This window comes from Mixophyes fleayi, chromosome 3 (assembly GCF_038048845.1).
Source record: "Mixophyes fleayi isolate aMixFle1 chromosome 3, aMixFle1.hap1, whole genome shotgun sequence".
NCBI classification, from domain to species: domain Eukaryota; kingdom Metazoa; phylum Chordata; class Amphibia; order Anura; family Limnodynastidae; genus Mixophyes; species Mixophyes fleayi.
In genome coordinates, this window is record NC_134404.1 from 33,706,347 (window position 1) to 33,723,276 (window position 16,930).

The 16,930-nt window shown below is 34.2% G+C and overlaps 13 non-coding genes across 13 annotated transcripts; all 13 read left to right on the forward strand.

Moving 5' to 3' along the window:
* The first annotated feature begins 189 nt into the window (after positions 1-189).
* Positions 190-275, forward strand: TRNAR-UCU (transfer RNA arginine (anticodon UCU)). The gene is given in 2 exon segments: positions 190-226; positions 240-275. It is a non-coding gene; the product is annotated as a tRNA-Arg (tRNA).
* Positions 276-1,250: 975 nt separating this feature from the next.
* TRNAR-UCU (transfer RNA arginine (anticodon UCU)) lies at positions 1,251-1,336 on the forward strand. Its single transcript is given in 2 exon segments — positions 1,251-1,287; positions 1,301-1,336. It is a non-coding gene; the product is annotated as a tRNA-Arg (tRNA).
* A 975-nt stretch (positions 1,337-2,311) lies between these two features.
* On the forward strand, positions 2,312-2,397 carry TRNAR-UCU (transfer RNA arginine (anticodon UCU)). Its single transcript is given in 2 exon segments — positions 2,312-2,348; positions 2,362-2,397. It is a non-coding gene; the product is annotated as a tRNA-Arg (tRNA).
* Positions 2,398-5,377: 2,980 nt separating this feature from the next.
* On the forward strand, positions 5,378-5,463 carry TRNAR-UCU (transfer RNA arginine (anticodon UCU)). Its single transcript is given in 2 exon segments — positions 5,378-5,414; positions 5,428-5,463. It is a non-coding gene; the product is annotated as a tRNA-Arg (tRNA).
* Positions 5,464-6,438: 975 nt separating this feature from the next.
* Positions 6,439-6,524, forward strand: TRNAR-UCU (transfer RNA arginine (anticodon UCU)). Its single transcript is given in 2 exon segments — positions 6,439-6,475; positions 6,489-6,524. It is a non-coding gene; the product is annotated as a tRNA-Arg (tRNA).
* A 975-nt stretch (positions 6,525-7,499) lies between these two features.
* TRNAR-UCU (transfer RNA arginine (anticodon UCU)) lies at positions 7,500-7,585 on the forward strand. Its single transcript is given in 2 exon segments — positions 7,500-7,536; positions 7,550-7,585. It is a non-coding gene; the product is annotated as a tRNA-Arg (tRNA).
* Positions 7,586-8,560: 975 nt separating this feature from the next.
* Positions 8,561-8,646, forward strand: TRNAR-UCU (transfer RNA arginine (anticodon UCU)). Its single transcript is given in 2 exon segments — positions 8,561-8,597; positions 8,611-8,646. It is a non-coding gene; the product is annotated as a tRNA-Arg (tRNA).
* Positions 8,647-9,621: 975 nt separating this feature from the next.
* On the forward strand, positions 9,622-9,707 carry TRNAR-UCU (transfer RNA arginine (anticodon UCU)). Its single transcript is given in 2 exon segments — positions 9,622-9,658; positions 9,672-9,707. It is a non-coding gene; the product is annotated as a tRNA-Arg (tRNA).
* A 1,981-nt stretch (positions 9,708-11,688) lies between these two features.
* On the forward strand, positions 11,689-11,774 carry TRNAR-UCU (transfer RNA arginine (anticodon UCU)). Its single transcript is given in 2 exon segments — positions 11,689-11,725; positions 11,739-11,774. It is a non-coding gene; the product is annotated as a tRNA-Arg (tRNA).
* A 975-nt stretch (positions 11,775-12,749) lies between these two features.
* On the forward strand, positions 12,750-12,835 carry TRNAR-UCU (transfer RNA arginine (anticodon UCU)). Its single transcript is given in 2 exon segments — positions 12,750-12,786; positions 12,800-12,835. It is a non-coding gene; the product is annotated as a tRNA-Arg (tRNA).
* A 975-nt stretch (positions 12,836-13,810) lies between these two features.
* TRNAR-UCU (transfer RNA arginine (anticodon UCU)) lies at positions 13,811-13,896 on the forward strand. Its single transcript is given in 2 exon segments — positions 13,811-13,847; positions 13,861-13,896. It is a non-coding gene; the product is annotated as a tRNA-Arg (tRNA).
* A 975-nt stretch (positions 13,897-14,871) lies between these two features.
* TRNAR-UCU (transfer RNA arginine (anticodon UCU)) lies at positions 14,872-14,957 on the forward strand. Its single transcript is given in 2 exon segments — positions 14,872-14,908; positions 14,922-14,957. It is a non-coding gene; the product is annotated as a tRNA-Arg (tRNA).
* Positions 14,958-15,932: 975 nt separating this feature from the next.
* TRNAR-UCU (transfer RNA arginine (anticodon UCU)) lies at positions 15,933-16,018 on the forward strand. Its single transcript is given in 2 exon segments — positions 15,933-15,969; positions 15,983-16,018. It is a non-coding gene; the product is annotated as a tRNA-Arg (tRNA).
* The last annotated feature ends 912 nt before the right edge of the window (positions 16,019-16,930 follow it).

Consider the following 16,930-nt stretch of genomic DNA (forward strand, 5'->3'; position numbering starts at 1 on the left):
CAACTGTCAATCAGTAATAACAAGCTTTGAACTCCTACTTGGTACTAACCACTATCTTGTCTGCTACTTTTCTGCCATCAACCTGTATGTGTTAAAATATAGAGAATTGTTACATCAAAGATTGTATTATCTATTACAATATTTTATTCTCCAAGCAGTAAAAGCAAAAGGAAAATTACTACCAACAGGGGCTCTGTGGCGCAATGGATAGCGCATTGGACTTCTAGTATGTTGTAGTTATTCAAAGGTTGTGGGTTCGAGTCCCTCCAGAGTCATTGCATGAATTCACTTGCAAACTTTTAATATTCACATACATCTGGATGTAACTTACAGATTGTAGGTTTGAATCCTAACAAAAATGTAGAAATGGGCTTTTCTACCTAATAATCCTCAAATTGGGTAGCACAAAATACTTGAATAATTCCTGATACTTGAAATAGTATTTGTAGGCTTAATAGCCAGTTGGAAGACTCAGTCATGTCTTTTAGTGCCATTTTGCAGAGTTGTAAAACTTTCACAATCCATAACAACATTACTTACCATGGAATCAATTATTACATTCCAATATTTGATTTCAATGTTACAGATGATAAAAATGTAATAATACTGGAAAAATTCCTGATAAAATACCGGAGTGACTCCTCATATTTGAAATAGGACTTCTAGCCAAATGTGGCATTTAGAATACTCAGACATGTCTATTTTTGCCACTTTGACAATCCATAGCAACATTTCTTTCCATGGAATCATATATTTCACTCCACCATGTGATTTCATTGTTACAGATGATAAAAGTGGAATAATACTGGAAAAAAAATTGATAAATTGCTGGAGTGACTCCTCTTATTTCAAACAGGACTTCTAGCCAAAATTGGAATTTGGAAGACACAGACATGGTTATTTTTGCCATTAGACAGACAGGTTGTGAATATCTGACAAACTTTTAGAAATTTGTGACAATGGAAAAAAAAATTCAATCCACCACTTGAACCCATTGTTACCGATAATAATTGAAGAAATATGTCTGTGACATTCTTCTGTGTCTCACTCAACCAAGAATCCAACTGTCAATCAGTAATAACAAGCTTTGAGCTCCTACTTGGTACTAACCACTATCTTGTCTGCTACTTTTCTGCCATCAACCTGTATGTGTTAAAATATAGAGAATTGTTACATCAAAGATTGTATTATCTATTACAATATTTTATTCTCCAAGCAGTAAAAGCAAAAGGAAAATTACTACCAACAGGGGCTCTGTGGCGCAATGGATAGCGCATTGGACTTCTAGTATGTTGTAGTTATTCAAAGGTTGTGGGTTCGAGTCCCACCAGAGTCATTGCATCAATTCCCATGCAAACTTTTAATATTCACATACGTCTGGATGTAACTTACAGATTATAGGTTTGAATCCTAACAAAAATGTAGAAATGGGCTTTTCTACCTAATAATCCTCAAATTGGGTAGCACAAAATACTTGAATAATTCCTGATACTTGAAATAGTATTTGTAGGCTTAATAGCCAGTTGGAAGACTCAGTCATGTCTTTTAGTGCCATTTTGCAGAGTTGTAAAACTTTCACAATCCATAACAACATTTCTTACCATGGAATCAATTATTACATTCCAATATTTGATTTCAATGTTACAGATGATAAAAATGGAATAATACTGGAAAAATTCCTGATAAAATACCGGAGTGACTCCTCATATTTGAAATAGGACTTCTAGCCAAATGTGGCATTTAGAATACTCAGACATGTCTATTTTTGCCACTTTGACAATCCATAGCAACATTTCTTTCCATGGAATCATATATTTCACTCCACCATGTGATTTCATTGTTACAGATGATAAAAGTGGAATAATACTGGAAAAAAAATTGATAAAATGCTGGAGTGACTCCTCTTATTTCAAACAGGACTTCTAGCCAAAATTGGAATTTGGAAGACACAGACATGGTTATTTTTGCCATTAGACAGACAGGTTGTGAATATCTGACAAACTTTTAGAAATTTGTGACAATGGAAAAAAAAATTCAATCCACCACTTGAACCCATTGTTACCGATAATAATTGAAGAAATATGTCTGTGACATTCTTCTGTGTCTCACTCAACCAAGAATCCAACTGTCAATCAGTAATAACAAGCTTTGAGCTCCTACTTGGTACTAACCACTATCTTGTCTGCTACTTTTCTGCCATCAACCTGTATGTGTTAAAATATAGAGAATTGTTACATCAAAGATTGTATTATCTATTACAATATTTTATTCTCCAAGCAGTAAAAGCAAAAGGAAAATTACTACCAACAGGGGCTCTGTGGCGCAATGGATAGCGCATTGGACTTCTAGTATGTTGTAGTTATTCAAAGGTTGTGGGTTCGAGTCCCACCAGAGTCATTGCATGAATTCACTTGCAAACTTTTAATATTCACATACGTCTGGATGTAACTTACAGATTGTAGGTTTGAATCCTAACAAAAATGTAGAAATGGGCTTTTCTACCTAATAATCCTCAAATTGGGTAGCACAAAATACTGGAATAATTCCTGATACTTGAAAGAGTATTTGTAGGCTTAATAGCCAGTTGGAAGACTCAGTCATGTCTTTTAGTGCCATTTTGCAGAGTTGTAAAACTTTCACAATCCATAACAACATTTCTTACCATGGAATCAATTATTACATTCCAATATTTGATTTCAATGTTACAGATGATAAAAGTGGAATAATACTGGAAAAATTCCTGATAAAATACCGGAGTGACTCCTCATATTTGAAATAGGACTTCTAGCCAAATGTGGCATTTAGAATACTCAGACATGTCTATTTTTGCCACTTTGACAATCCATAGCAACAATTCATTCCATGGAATCAATTATTTCACTCCACCATGTGATTTCATTGTTACAGATGATAAAAGTGGAATAATACTGGAAAAAATATTGATAAAATGCTGGAGTGACTCCTCTTATTTCAAACAGGACTTCTAGCCAAAATTGGCATTTGGAAGACACAGACATGGTTATTTTTGCCATTAGACAGACAGGTTGTGAATATCTGACAAACTTTTTGAAATTTGTAACAATGGAAAAAAAAATTCAATCCACCACTTGAACCCATTGTTACCGATAATAATTGAAGAAATATGTCTGTGACATTCTTCTGTGTCTCACTCAACCAAGAATCCAACTGTCAATCAGTAATAACAAGCTTTGAACTCCTACTTGGTACTAACCACTATCTTGTCTGCTACTTTTCTGCCATCAACCTGTATGTGTTAAAATATAGAGAATTGTTACATCAAAGATTGTATTATCTATTACAATATTTTATTCTCCAAGCAGTAAAAGCAAAAGGAAAATTACTACCAACAGGGGCTCTGTGGCGCAATGGATTGCAGACTTTTAATATTCACATACGTCTGGATGTAACTTACAGATTGTAGGTTTGAATCCTAACAAAAATGTAGAAATGGGTTTTTCTACCTAATAATCCTCAAATTGGGTAGCACAAAATACTGGAATAATTCCTGATACTTGAAATAGTATTTGTAGGCTTAATAGCCAGTTGGAAGACTCAGTCATGTCTTTTAGTGCCATTTTGCAGAGTTGTAAAACTTTCACAATCCATAACAACATTTCTTACCATGGAATCAATTATTACATTCCAATATTTGTTTTCAATGTTACAGATGATAAAAATGGAATAATAATGGAAAAATTCCTGATAAAATACCGGAGTGACTCCTCATATTTGAAATAGGACTTCTAGCCAAATTCGGCATTTGGAATACTCAGACATGTCTATTTTTGCCACTTTGAGAATCCATAGCAACATTTCTTTCCATGGAATCAATTATTTCACTCCACCATGTGATTTCAATGTTACAGATGATAAAAGTGGAATAATACTGGAAAAAAAATTGATAAAATGCTGGAGTGACTCCTCTTATTTCAAACAGGACTTCTAGCCAAAATTGGCATTTGGAAGACACAGACATGGTTATTTTTGCCATTAGACAGACAGGTTGTGAATATCTGACAAACTTTTTGAAATTTGTAACAATGGAAAAAAAAATTCAATCCACCACTTGAACCCATTGTTACCGATAATAATTGAAGAAATATGTCTGTGACATTCTTCTGTGTCTCACTCAACCAAGAATCCAACTGTTAATCAGTAATAACAAGCTTTGAACTCCTACTTGGTACTAACCACTATCTTGTCTGCTACTTTTCTGCCATCAACCTGTATGTGTTAAAATATAGAGAATTGTTACATCAAAGATTGTATTATCTATTACAATATTTTATTCTCCAAGCAGTAAAAGCAAAAGGAAAATTACTACCAACAGGGGCTCGGTGGCGCAATGGATAGCGCATTGGACTTCTAGTATGTTGTAGTTATTGCATGAATTCACTTGCAAACTTTTAATATTCACATACGTCTGGATGTAACTTACAGATTGTAGGTTTGAATCCTAACAAAAATGTAGAAATGGGCTTTTCTACCTAATAATCCTCAAATTGGGTAGCACAAAATACTGGAATAATTCCTGATACTTGAAATAGTATTTGTAGGCTTAATAGCCAGTTGGAAGACTCAGTCATGTCTTTTAGTGCCATTTTGCAGAGTTGTAAAACTTTCACAATCCATAACAACATTTCTTACCATGGAATCAATTATTACATTCCAATATTTGATTTCAATGTTACAGATGATAAAAATGGAATAATACTGGAAAAATTCCTGATAAAATACCGGAGTGACTCCTCATATTTGAAATAGGACTTCTAGCCAAATTCGGCATTTGGAATACTCAGACATGTCTATTTTTGCCACTTTGAGAATCCATAGCAACATTTCTTTCCATGGAATCAATTATTTCACTCCACCATGTGATTTCAATGTTACAGATGATAAAAGTGGAATAATACTGGAAAAAAATTGATAAAATGCTGGAGTGATTCCTCTTATTTCAAACAGGACTTCTAGCCAAAATTGGCATTTGGAAGACACAGACATGGTTATTTTTGCCATTAGACAGACAGGTTGTGAATATCTGACAAACTTTTTGAAATTTGTAACAATGGAAAAAAAAATTCAATCCACCACTTGAACCCATTGTTACCGATAATAATTGAAGAAATATGTCTGTGACATTCTTCTGTGTCTCACTCAACCAAGAATCCAACTGTCAATCAGTAATAACAAGCTTTGAACTCCTACTTGGTACTAACCACTATCTTGTCTGCTACTTTTCTGCCATCAACCTGTATGTGTTAAAATATAGAGAATTGTTACATCAAAGATTGTATTATCTATTACAATATTTTATTCTCCAAGCAGTAAAAGCAAAAGGAAAATTACTACCAACAGGGGCTCTGTGGCGCAATGGATAGCGCATTGGACTTCTAGTATGTTGTAATTATTAAAAGGTTGTGGGTTCGAGTCCCACCAGAGTCATTGCATGAATTCACTTGCAAACTTTTAATATTCACATACGTCTGGATGTAACTTACAGATTGTAGGTTTGAATCCTAACAAAAATGTAGAAATGGGCTTTTCTACCTAATAATCCTCAAATTGGGTAGCACAAAATACTGGAATAATTCCTGATACTTGAAATAGTATTTGTAGGCTTAATAGCCAGTTGGAAGACTCAGTCATGTCTTTTAGTGCCATTTTGCAGAGTTGTAAAAATTTCAATATGCATAACAACATTTCTTACCATGGAATCAATTATTACATTCCAATATTTGATTTCAATGTTACAGATGATAAAAATGGAATAATACTGGAAAAATTCCTGATAAAATACCGGAGTGACTCCTCATATTTGAAATATTACTTCTAGCCAAATGTGGCATTTAGAATACTCAGACATGTCTATTTTTGCCACTTTGACAATCCATAGCAACAATTCATTCCATGGAATCAATTATTTCACTCCACCATGTGATTTCATTGTTACAGATGATAAAAGTGGAATAATACTGGAAAAAATATTGATAAAATGCTGGAGTGACTCCTCTTATTTCAAACAGGACTTCTAGCCAAAATTAGGATTTGGAAGACACAGACATGGTTATTTTTGCCATTAGACAGACAGGTTGTGAATATCTGACAAACTTTTTGAAATTTGTAACAATGGAAAAAAAAATTCAATCCACCACTTGAACCCATTGTTACCGATAATAATTGAAGAAATATGTCTGTGACATTCTTCTGTGTCTCACTCAACCAAGAATCCAACTGTCAATCAGTAATAACAAGCTTTGAACTCCTACTTGGTACTAACCACTATCTTGTCTGCTACTTTTCTGCCATCAACCTGTATGTGTTAAAATATAGAGAATTGTTACATCAAAGATTGTATTATCTATTACAATATTTTATTCTCCAAGCAGTAAAAGCAAAAGGAAAATTACTACCAACAGGGGCTCTGTGGCGCAATGGATAGCGCATTGGACTTCTAGTATGTTGTAGTTATTCAAAGGTTGTGGGTTCGAGTCCCACCAGAGTCATTGCATCAATTCACTTGCAACCTTTTAATATTCATCAATACGTCTGGATGTAACTTACAGATTGTAGGTTTGAATCCTAACAAAAATGTAGAAATGGGCTTTTCTACCTAATAATCCTCCAATTGGGTAGCACAAAATACTGGAATAATTCCTGATACTTGAAATAGTATTTGTAGGCTTAATAGCCAGTTGGAAGACTCAGTCATGTCTTTTAGTGCCATTTTGCAGAGTTGTAAAACTTTCACAATCCATAAGAACATTTCTTACCATGGAATCAATTATTACATTCCAATATTTGATTTCAATGTTACAGATGATAAAAGTGGAATAATACTGGAAAAATTCCTGATAAAATACCGGAGTGACTCCTCATATTTGAAATAGGACTTCTAGCCAAATGTTGCATTTAGAATACTCAGACATGTCTATTTTTGCCACTTTGACAATCCATAGCAACATTTCTTTCCATGGAATCATATATTTCACTCCACCATGTGATTTCAATGTTACAGATGATAAAAGTGGAATAATACTGAAAAAAATTGATAAAATGCTGGAGTGACTCCTCTTATTTCAAACAGGACTTCTAGCCAAAATTGGCATTTGGAAGACACAGACGTGGTTATTTTTGCCATTAGACAGACAGGTTGTGAATATCTGACAAACTTTTTGAAATTTGTAACAAAGGAAAAAAAAATTCAATCCACCACTTGAACCCATTGTTACCGATAATAATTGAAGAAATATGTCTGTGACATTCTTCTGTGTCTCACTCAACCAAGAATCCAACTGTCAATCAGTAATAACAAGCTTTGAACTCCTACTTGGTACTAACCACTATCTTGTCTGCTACTTTTCTGCCATCAACCTGTATGTGTTAAAATATAGAGAATTGTTACATCAAAGATTGTATTATCTATTACAATATTTTATTCTCCAAGCAGTAAAAGCAAAAGGAAAATTACTACCAACAGGGGCTCTGTGGCGCAATGGATAGCGCATTGGACTTCTAGTATGTTGTAGTTATTCAAAGGTTGTGGGTTCGAGTCCCTCCAGAGTCATTGCATGAATTCACTTGCAAACTTTTAATATTCACATACATCTGGATGTAACTTACAGATTGTAGGTTTGAATCCTAACAAAAATGTAGAAATGGGCTTTTCTACCTAATAATCCTCAAATTGGGTAGCACAAAATACTGGAATAATTTCTGATACTTGAAATAGTATTTGTAGGCTTAATAGCCAGTTGGAAGACTCAGTCATGTCTTTTAGTGCCATTTTGCAGAGTTGTAAAACTTTCACAATCCATAACAACATTACTTACCATGGAATCAATTATTACATTCCAATATTTGATTTCAATGTTACAGATGATAAAAATGTAATAATACTGGAAAAATTCCTGATAAAATACCGGAGTGACTCCTCATATTTGAAATAGGACTTCTAGCCAAATGTGGCATTTAGAATACTCAGACATGTCTATTTTTGCCACTTTGACAATCCATAGCAACATTTCTTTCCATGGAATCATATATTTCACTCCACCATGTGATTTCATTGTTACAGATGATAAAAGTGGAATAATACTGGAAAAAAAATTGATAAAATGCTGGAGTGACTCCTCTTATTTCAAACAGGACTTCTAGCCAAAATTGGAATTTGGAAGACACAGACATGGTTATTTTTGCCATTAGACAGACAGGTTGTGAATATCTGACAAACTTTTAGAAATTTGTGACAATGGAAAAAAAAATTCAATCCACCACTTGAACCCATTGTTACCGATAATAATTGAAGAAATATGTCTGTGACATTCTTCTGTGTCTCACTCAACCAAGAATCCAACTGTCAATCAGTAATAACAAGCTTTGAGCTCCTACTTGGTACTAACCACTATCTTGTCTGCTACTTTTCTGCCATCAACCTGTATGTGTTAAAATATAGAGAATTGTTACATCAAAGATTGTATTATCTATTACAATATTTTATTCTCCAAGCAGTAAAAGCAAAAGGAAAATTACTACCAACAGGGGCTCTGTGGCGCAATGGATAGCGCATTGGACTTCTAGTATGTTGTAGTTATTCAAAGGTTGTGGGTTCGAGTCCCTCCAGAGTCATTGCATGAATTCACATGCAAACTTTTAATATTCCCATACGTCTGGATGTAACTTACAGATTGTAGGTTTGAATCCTAACAAAAATGTAGAAATGGGCTTTTCTACCTAATAATCCTCAAATTGGGTAGCACAAAATACTGGAATAATTCCTGATACTTGAAAGAGTATTTGTAGGCTTAATAGCCAGTTGGAAGACTCAGTCATGTCTTTTAGTGCCATTTTGCAGAGTTGTAAAACTTTCACAATCCATAACAACATTTCTAACCATGGAATCAATTATTACATTCCAATATTTGATTTCAATGTTACAGATGATAAAAGTGGAATCATACTGGAAAAATTCCTGATAAAATACCAGAGTGACTCCTCATATTTGAAATAGGACTTCTAGCCAAATGTGGCATTTGGAATACTCAGACATGTCTATTTTTGCCACTTTGACAATCCATAGCAACATTTCTTTCCATGGAATCATATATTTCACTCCACCATGTGATTTCATTGTTACAGATGATAAAAGTGGAATAATACTGGAAAAAATCTTGATAAAATGCTGGAGTGACTCCTCTTATTTCAAACAGGACTTGCAGCCAAAATTGGCATTTGGAAGACACAGACATGGTTATTTTTGCCATTAGACAGACAGGTTGTAAATATCTGACAAACTTTTAGAAATTTGTGACAATGGAAAAAAAAATTCAATCCACCACTTGAACCCATTGTTACCGATAATAATTGAAGAAATATGTCTGTGACATTCTTCTGTGTCTCACTCAACCAAGAATTCAACTGTCAATCAGTAATAACAAGCTTTGAGCTCCTACTTGGTACTAACCACTATCTTGTCTGCTACTTTTCTGCCATCAACCTGTATGTGTTAAAATATAGAGAATTGTTACATCAAAGATTGTATTATCTATTACAATATTTTATTTTCCAAGCAGTAAAAGCAAAAGGAAAATTACTACCAACAGGGGCTCTGTGGCGCAATGGATAGCGCATTGGACTTCTAGTATGTTGTAGTTATTCAAAGGTTGTGGGTTCGAGTCCCACCAGAGTCATTGCATCAATTCACTTGCAAACTTTTAATATTCACATACGTCTGGATGTAACTTACAGATTGTAGGTTTGAATCCTAACAAAAATGTAGAAATGGGCTTTTCTACCTAATAATCCTCAAATTGGGTAGCACAAAATACTGGAATAATTCCTGATACTTGAAATAGTATTTGTAGGCTTAATAGCCAGTTGGAAGACTCAGTCATGTCTTTTAGTGCCATTTTGCAGAGTTGTAAAACTTTCACAATCCATAACAACATTTCTTACCATGGAATCAATTATTACATTCCAATATTTGATTTCAGTGTTACAGATGATAAAAGTGGAATAATACTGGAAAAATTCCTGATAAAATACCGGAGTGACTCCTCATATTTGAAATATGACTTCTAGCCAAATGTGGCATTTGGAATACTCAGACATGTCTATTTTTGCCACTTTGACAATCCATAGCAACATTTCTTTCCATGGAATCATATATTTCACTCCACCATGTGATTTCATTGTTACAGATGATAAAAGTGGAATAATACTGGAAAAAATCTTGATAAAATGCTGGAGTGACTCCTCTTATTTCAAACAGGACTTCTAGCCAAAATTGGCATTTGGAAGACACAGACATGGTTATTTTTGCCATTAGACAGACAGGTTGTGAATATCTGACAAACTTTTTGAAATTTGTAACAATGGAAAAAAAAATTCAATCCACCACTTGAACCCATTGTTACCGATAATAATTGAAGAAATATGTCTGTGACATTCTTCTGTGTCTCACTCAACCAAGAATCCAACTGTCAATCAGTAATAACAAGCTTTGAACTCCTACTTGGTACTAACCACTATCTTGTCTGCTACTTTTCTGCCATCAACCTGTATGTGTTAAAATATAGAGAATTGTTACATCAAAGATTGTATTATCTATTACAATATTTTATTCTCCAAGCAGTAAAAGCAAAAGGAAAATTACTACCAACAGGGGCTCTGTGGGTTCGAGTCCCACCAGAGTCATTGCATCAATTCACTTGCAAACTTTTAATATTCACATACGTCTGGATGTAACTTACAGATTGTAGGTTTGAATCCTAACAAAAATGTAGAAATGGGCTTTTCTACCTAATAATCCTCAAATTGGGTAGCACAAAATACTGGAATAATTCCTGATACTTGAAAGAGTATTTGTAGGCTTAATAGCCAGTTGGAAGACTCAGTCATGTCTTTTAGTGCCATTTTGCAGAGTTGTAAAACTTTCACAATCCATAACAACATTTCTAACCATGGAATCAATTATTACATTCCAATATTTGATTTCAATGTTACAGATGATAAAAGTGGAATCATACTGGAAAAATTCCTGATAAAATACCAGAGTGACTCCTCATATTTGAAATAGGACTTCTAGCCAAATGTGGCATTTGGAATACTCAGACATGTCTATTTTTGCCACTTTGACAATCCATAGCAACATTTCTTTCCATGGAATCATATATTTCACTCCACCTTGTGATTTCATTGTTACAGATGATAAAAGTGGAATAATACTGGAAAAAATCTTGATAAAATGCTGGAGTGACTCCTCTTATTTCAAACAGGACTTGCAGCCAAAATTGGAATTTGGAAGACACAGACATGGTTATTTTTGCCATTAGACAGACAGGTTGTGAATATCTGACAAACTTTTAGAAATTTGTGACAATGGAAAAAAAAATTCAATCCACCACTTGAACCCATTGTTACCGATAATAATTGAAGAAATATGTCTGTGACATTCTTCTGTGTCTCACTCAACCAAGAATCCAACTGTCAATCAGTAATAACAAGCTTTGAGCTCCTACTTGGTACTAACCACTATCTTGTCTGCTACTTTTCTGCCATCAACCTGTATGTGTTAAAATATAGAGAATTGTTACATCAAAGATTGTATTATCTATTACAATATTTTATTTTCCAAGCAGTAAAAGCAAAAGGAAAATTACTACCAACAGGGGCTCTGTGGCGCAATGGATAGCGCATTGGACTTCTAGTATGTTGTAGTTATTCAAAGGTTGTGGGTTCGAGTCCCACCAGAGTCATTGCATCAATTCACTTGCAAACTTTTAATATTCACATACGTCTGGATGTAACTTACAGATTGTAGGTTTGAATCCTAACAAAAATGTAGAAATGGGCTTTTCTACCTAATAATCCTCAAATTGGGTAGCACAAAATACTGGAATAATTCCTGATACTTGAAAGAGTATTTGTAGGCTTAATAGCCAGTTGGAAGACTCAGTCATGTCTTTTAGTGCCATTTTGCAGAGTTGTAAAACTTTCACAATCCATAACAACATTTCTAACCATGGAATCAATTATTACATTCCAATATTTGATTTCAATGTTACAGATGATAAAAGTGGAATCATACTGGAAAAATTCCTGATAAAATACCAGAGTGACTCCTCATATTTGAAATAGGACTTCTAGCCAAATGTGGCATTTGGAATACTCAGACATGTCTATTTTTGCCACTTTGACAATCCATAGCAACATTTCTTTCCATGGAATCATATATTTCACTCCACCTTGTGATTTCATTGTTACAGATGATAAAAGTGGAATAATACTGGAAAAAATCTTGATAAAATGCTGGAGTGACTCCTCTTATTTCAAACAGGACTTGCAGCCAAAATTGGAATTTGGAAGACACAGACATGGTTATTTTTGCCATTAGACAGACAGGTTGTGAATATCTGACAAACTTTTAGAAATTTGTGACAATGGAAAAAAAAATTCAATCCACCACTTGAACCCATTGTTACCGATAATAATTGAAGAAATATGTCTGTGACATTCTTCTGTGTCTCACTCAACCAAGAATCCAACTGTCAATCAGTAATAACAAGCTTTGAGCTCCTACTTGGTACTAACCACTATCTTGTCTGCTACTTTTCTGCCATCAACCTGTATGTGTTAAAATATAGAGAATTGTTACATCAAAGATTGTATTATCTATTACAATATTTTATTTTCCAAGCAGTAAAAGCAAAAGGAAAATTACTACCAACAGGGGCTCTGTGGCGCAATGGATAGAGCATTGGACTTCTAGTATGTTGTAGTTATTCAAAGGTTGTGGGTTCGAGTCCCACCAGAGTCATTGCATCAATTCACTTGCAATCTTTTAATATTCACATACGTCTGGATGTAACTTACAGATTGTAGGTTTGAATCCTAACAAAAATGTAGAAATGGGCTTTTCTACCTAATAATCCTCAAATTGGGTAGCACAAAATACTGGAATAATTCCTGATACTTGAAAGAGTATTTGTAGGCTTAATAGCCAGTTGGAAGACTCAGTCATGTCTTTTAGTGCCATTTTGCAGAGTTGTAAAACTTTCACAATCCATAACAACATTTCTAACCATGGAATCAATTATTACATTCCAATATTTGATTTCAATGTTACAGATGATAAAAGTGGAATCATACTGGAAAAATTCCTGATAAAATACCAGAGTGACTCCTCATATTTGAAATAGGACTTCTAGCCAAATGTGGCATTTGGAATACTCAGACATGTCTATTTTTGCCACTTTGACAATCCATAGCAACATTTCTTTCCATGGAATCATATATTTCACTCCACCTTGTGATTTCATTGTTACAGATGATAAAAGTGGAATAATACTGGAAAAAATCTTGATAAAATGCTGGAGTGACTCCTCTTATTTCAAACAGGACTTGCAGCCAAAATTGGAATTTGGAAGACACAGACATGGTTATTTTTGCCATTAGACAGACAGGTTGTGAATATCTGACAAACTTTTTGAAATTTGTAACAATGGAAAAAAAAATTCAATCCACCACTTGAACCCATTGTTACCGATAATAATTGAAGAAATATGTCTGTGACATTCTTCTGTGTCTCACTCAACCAAGAATCCAACTGTCAATCAGTAATAACAAGCTTTGAGCTCCTACTTGGTACTAACCACTATCTTGTCTGCTACTTTTCTGCCATCAACCTGTATGTGTTAAAATATAGAGAATTGTTACATCAAAGATTGTATTATCTATTACAATATTTTATTCTCCAAGCAGTAAAAGCAAAAGGAAAATTACTACCAACAGGGGCTCTGTGGCGCAATGGATAGCGCATTGGACTTCTAGTATGTTGTAGTTATTCAAAGGTTGTGGGTTCAAGTCCCACCAGAGTCATTGCATGAATTCACTTGCAAACTTTTAATATTCACATACGTCTGGATGTAACTTACAGATTGTAGGTTTGAATCCTAACAAAAATGTAGAAATGGGCTTTTCTACCTAATAATCCTCAAATTGGGTAGCACAAAATACTGGAATAATTCCTGATACTTGAAAGAGTATTTGTAGGCTTAATAGCCAGTTGGAAGACTCAGTCATGTCTTTTAGTGCCATTTTGCAGAGTTGTAAAACTTTCACAATCCATAACAACATTTCTTACCATGGAATCAATTATTACATTCCAATATTTGATTTCAATGTTACAGATGATAAAAGTGGAATAATACTGGAAAAATTCCTGATAAAATACCGGAGTGACTCCTCATATTTGAAATAGGACTTCTAGCCAAATGTGGCATTTGGAATACTCAGACATGTCTATTTTTGCCACTTTGACAATCCATAGCAACATTTCTTTCCATGGAATCATATATTTCACTCCACCATGTGATTTCATTGTTACAGATGATAAAAGTGGAATAATACTGGAAAAAATATTGATAAAATGCTGGAGTGACTCCTCTTATTTCAAACAGGACTTCTAGCCAAAATTGGCATTTGGAAGACACAGACATGGTTATTTTTGCCATTAGACAGACAGGTTGTGAATATCTGACAAACTTTTAGAAATTTGTGACAATGGAAAAAAAAATTCAATCCACCACTTGAACCCATTGTTACCGATAATAATTGAAGAAATATGTCTGTGACATTCTTCTGTGTCTCACTCAACCAAGAATCCAACTGTCAATCAGTAATAACAAGCTTTGAGCTCCTACTTGGTACTAACCACTATCTTGTCTGCTACTTTTCTGCCATCAACCTGTATGTGTTAAAATATAGAGAATTGTTACATCAAAGATTGTATTATCTATTACAATATTTTATTTTCCAAGCAGTAAAAGCAAAAGGAAAATTACTACCAACAGGGGCTCTGTGGCGCAATGGATAGAGCATTGGACTTCTAGTATGTTGTAGTTATTCAAAGGTTGTGGGTTCGAGTCCCACCAGAGTCATTGCATCAATTCACTTGCAATCTTTTAATATTCACATACGTCTGGATGTAACTTACAGATTGTAGGTTTGAATCCTAACAAAAATGTAGAAATGGGCTTTTCTACCTAATAATCCTCAAATTGGGTAGCACAAAATACTGGAATAATTCCTGATACTTGAAAGAGTATTTGTAGGCTTAATAGCCAGTTGGAAGACTCAGTCATGTCTTTTAGTGCCATTTTGCAGAGTTGTAAAACTTTCACAATCCATAACAACATTTCTAACCATGGAATCAATTATTACATTCCAATATTTGATTTCAATGTTACAGATGATAAAAGTGGAATCATACTGGAAAAATTCCTGATAAAATACCAGAGTGACTCCTCATATTTGAAATAGGACTTCTAGCCAAATGTGGCATTTGGAATACTCAGACATGTCTATTTTTGCCACTTTGACAATCCATAGCAACATTTCTTTCCATGGAATCATATATTTCACTCCACCTTGTGATTTCATTGTTACAGATGATAAAAGTGGAATAATACTGGAAAAAATCTTGATAAAATGCTGGAGTGACTCCTCTTATTTCAAACAGGACTTGCAGCCAAAATTGGAATTTGGAAGACACAGACATGGTTATTTTTGCCATTAGACAGACAGGTTGTGAATATCTGACAAACTTTTAGAAATTTGTGACAATGGAAAAAAAAATTCAATCCACCACTTGAACCCATTGTTACCGATAATAATTGAAGAAATATGTCTGTGACATTCTTCTGTGTCTCACTCAACCAAGAATCCAACTGTCAATCAGTAATAACAAGCTTTGAGCTCCTACTTGGTACTAACCACTATCTTGTCTGCTACTTTTCTGCCATCAACCTGTATGTGTTAAAATATAGAGAATTGTTACATCAAAGATTGTATTATCTATTACAATATTTTATTTTCCAAGCAGTAAAAGCAAAAGGAAAATTACTACCAACAGGGGCTCTGTGGCGCAATGGATAGCGCATTGGACTTCTAGTATGTTGTAGTTATTCAAAGGTTGTGGGTTCGAGTCCCACCAGAGTCATTGCATCAATTCACTTGCAAACTTTTAATATTCACATACGTCTGGATGTAACTTACAGATTGTAGGTTTGAATCCTAACAAAAATGTAGAAATGGGCTTTTCTACCTAATAATCCTCAAATTGGGTAGCACAAAATACTGGAATAATTCCTGATACTTGAAAGAGTATTTGTAGGCTTAATAGCCAGTTGGAAGACTCAGTCATGTCTTTTAGTGCCATTTTGCAGAGTTGTAAAACTTTCACAATCCATAACAACATTTCTAACCATGGAATCAATTATTACATTCCAATATTTGATTTCAATGTTACAGATGATAAAAGTGGAATCATACTGGAAAAATTCCTGATAAAATACCAGAGTGACTCCTCATATTTGAAATAGGACTTCTAGCCAAATGTGGCATTTGGAATACTCAGACATGTCTATTTTTGCCACTTTGACAATCCATAGCAACATTTCTTTCCATGGAATCATATATTTCACTCCACCTTGTGATTTCATTGTTACAGATGATAAAAGTGGAATAATACTGGAAAAAATCTTGATAAAATGCTGGAGTGACTCCTCTTATTTCAAACAGGACTTGCAGCCAAAATTGGCATTTGGAAGACACAGACATGGTTATTTTTGCCATTAGACAGACAGGTTGTGAATATCTGACAAACTTTTAGAAATTTGTGACAATGGAAAAAAAAATTCAATCCACCACTTGAACCCATTGTTACCGATAATAATTGAAGAAATATGTCTGTGACATTCTTCTGTGTCTCACTCAACCAAGAATCCAACTGTCAATCAGTAATAACAAGCTTTGAGCTCCTACTTGGTACTAACCACTATCTTGTCTGCTACTTTTCTGCCATCAACCTGTATGTGTTAAAATATAGAGAATTGTTACATCAAAGATTGTA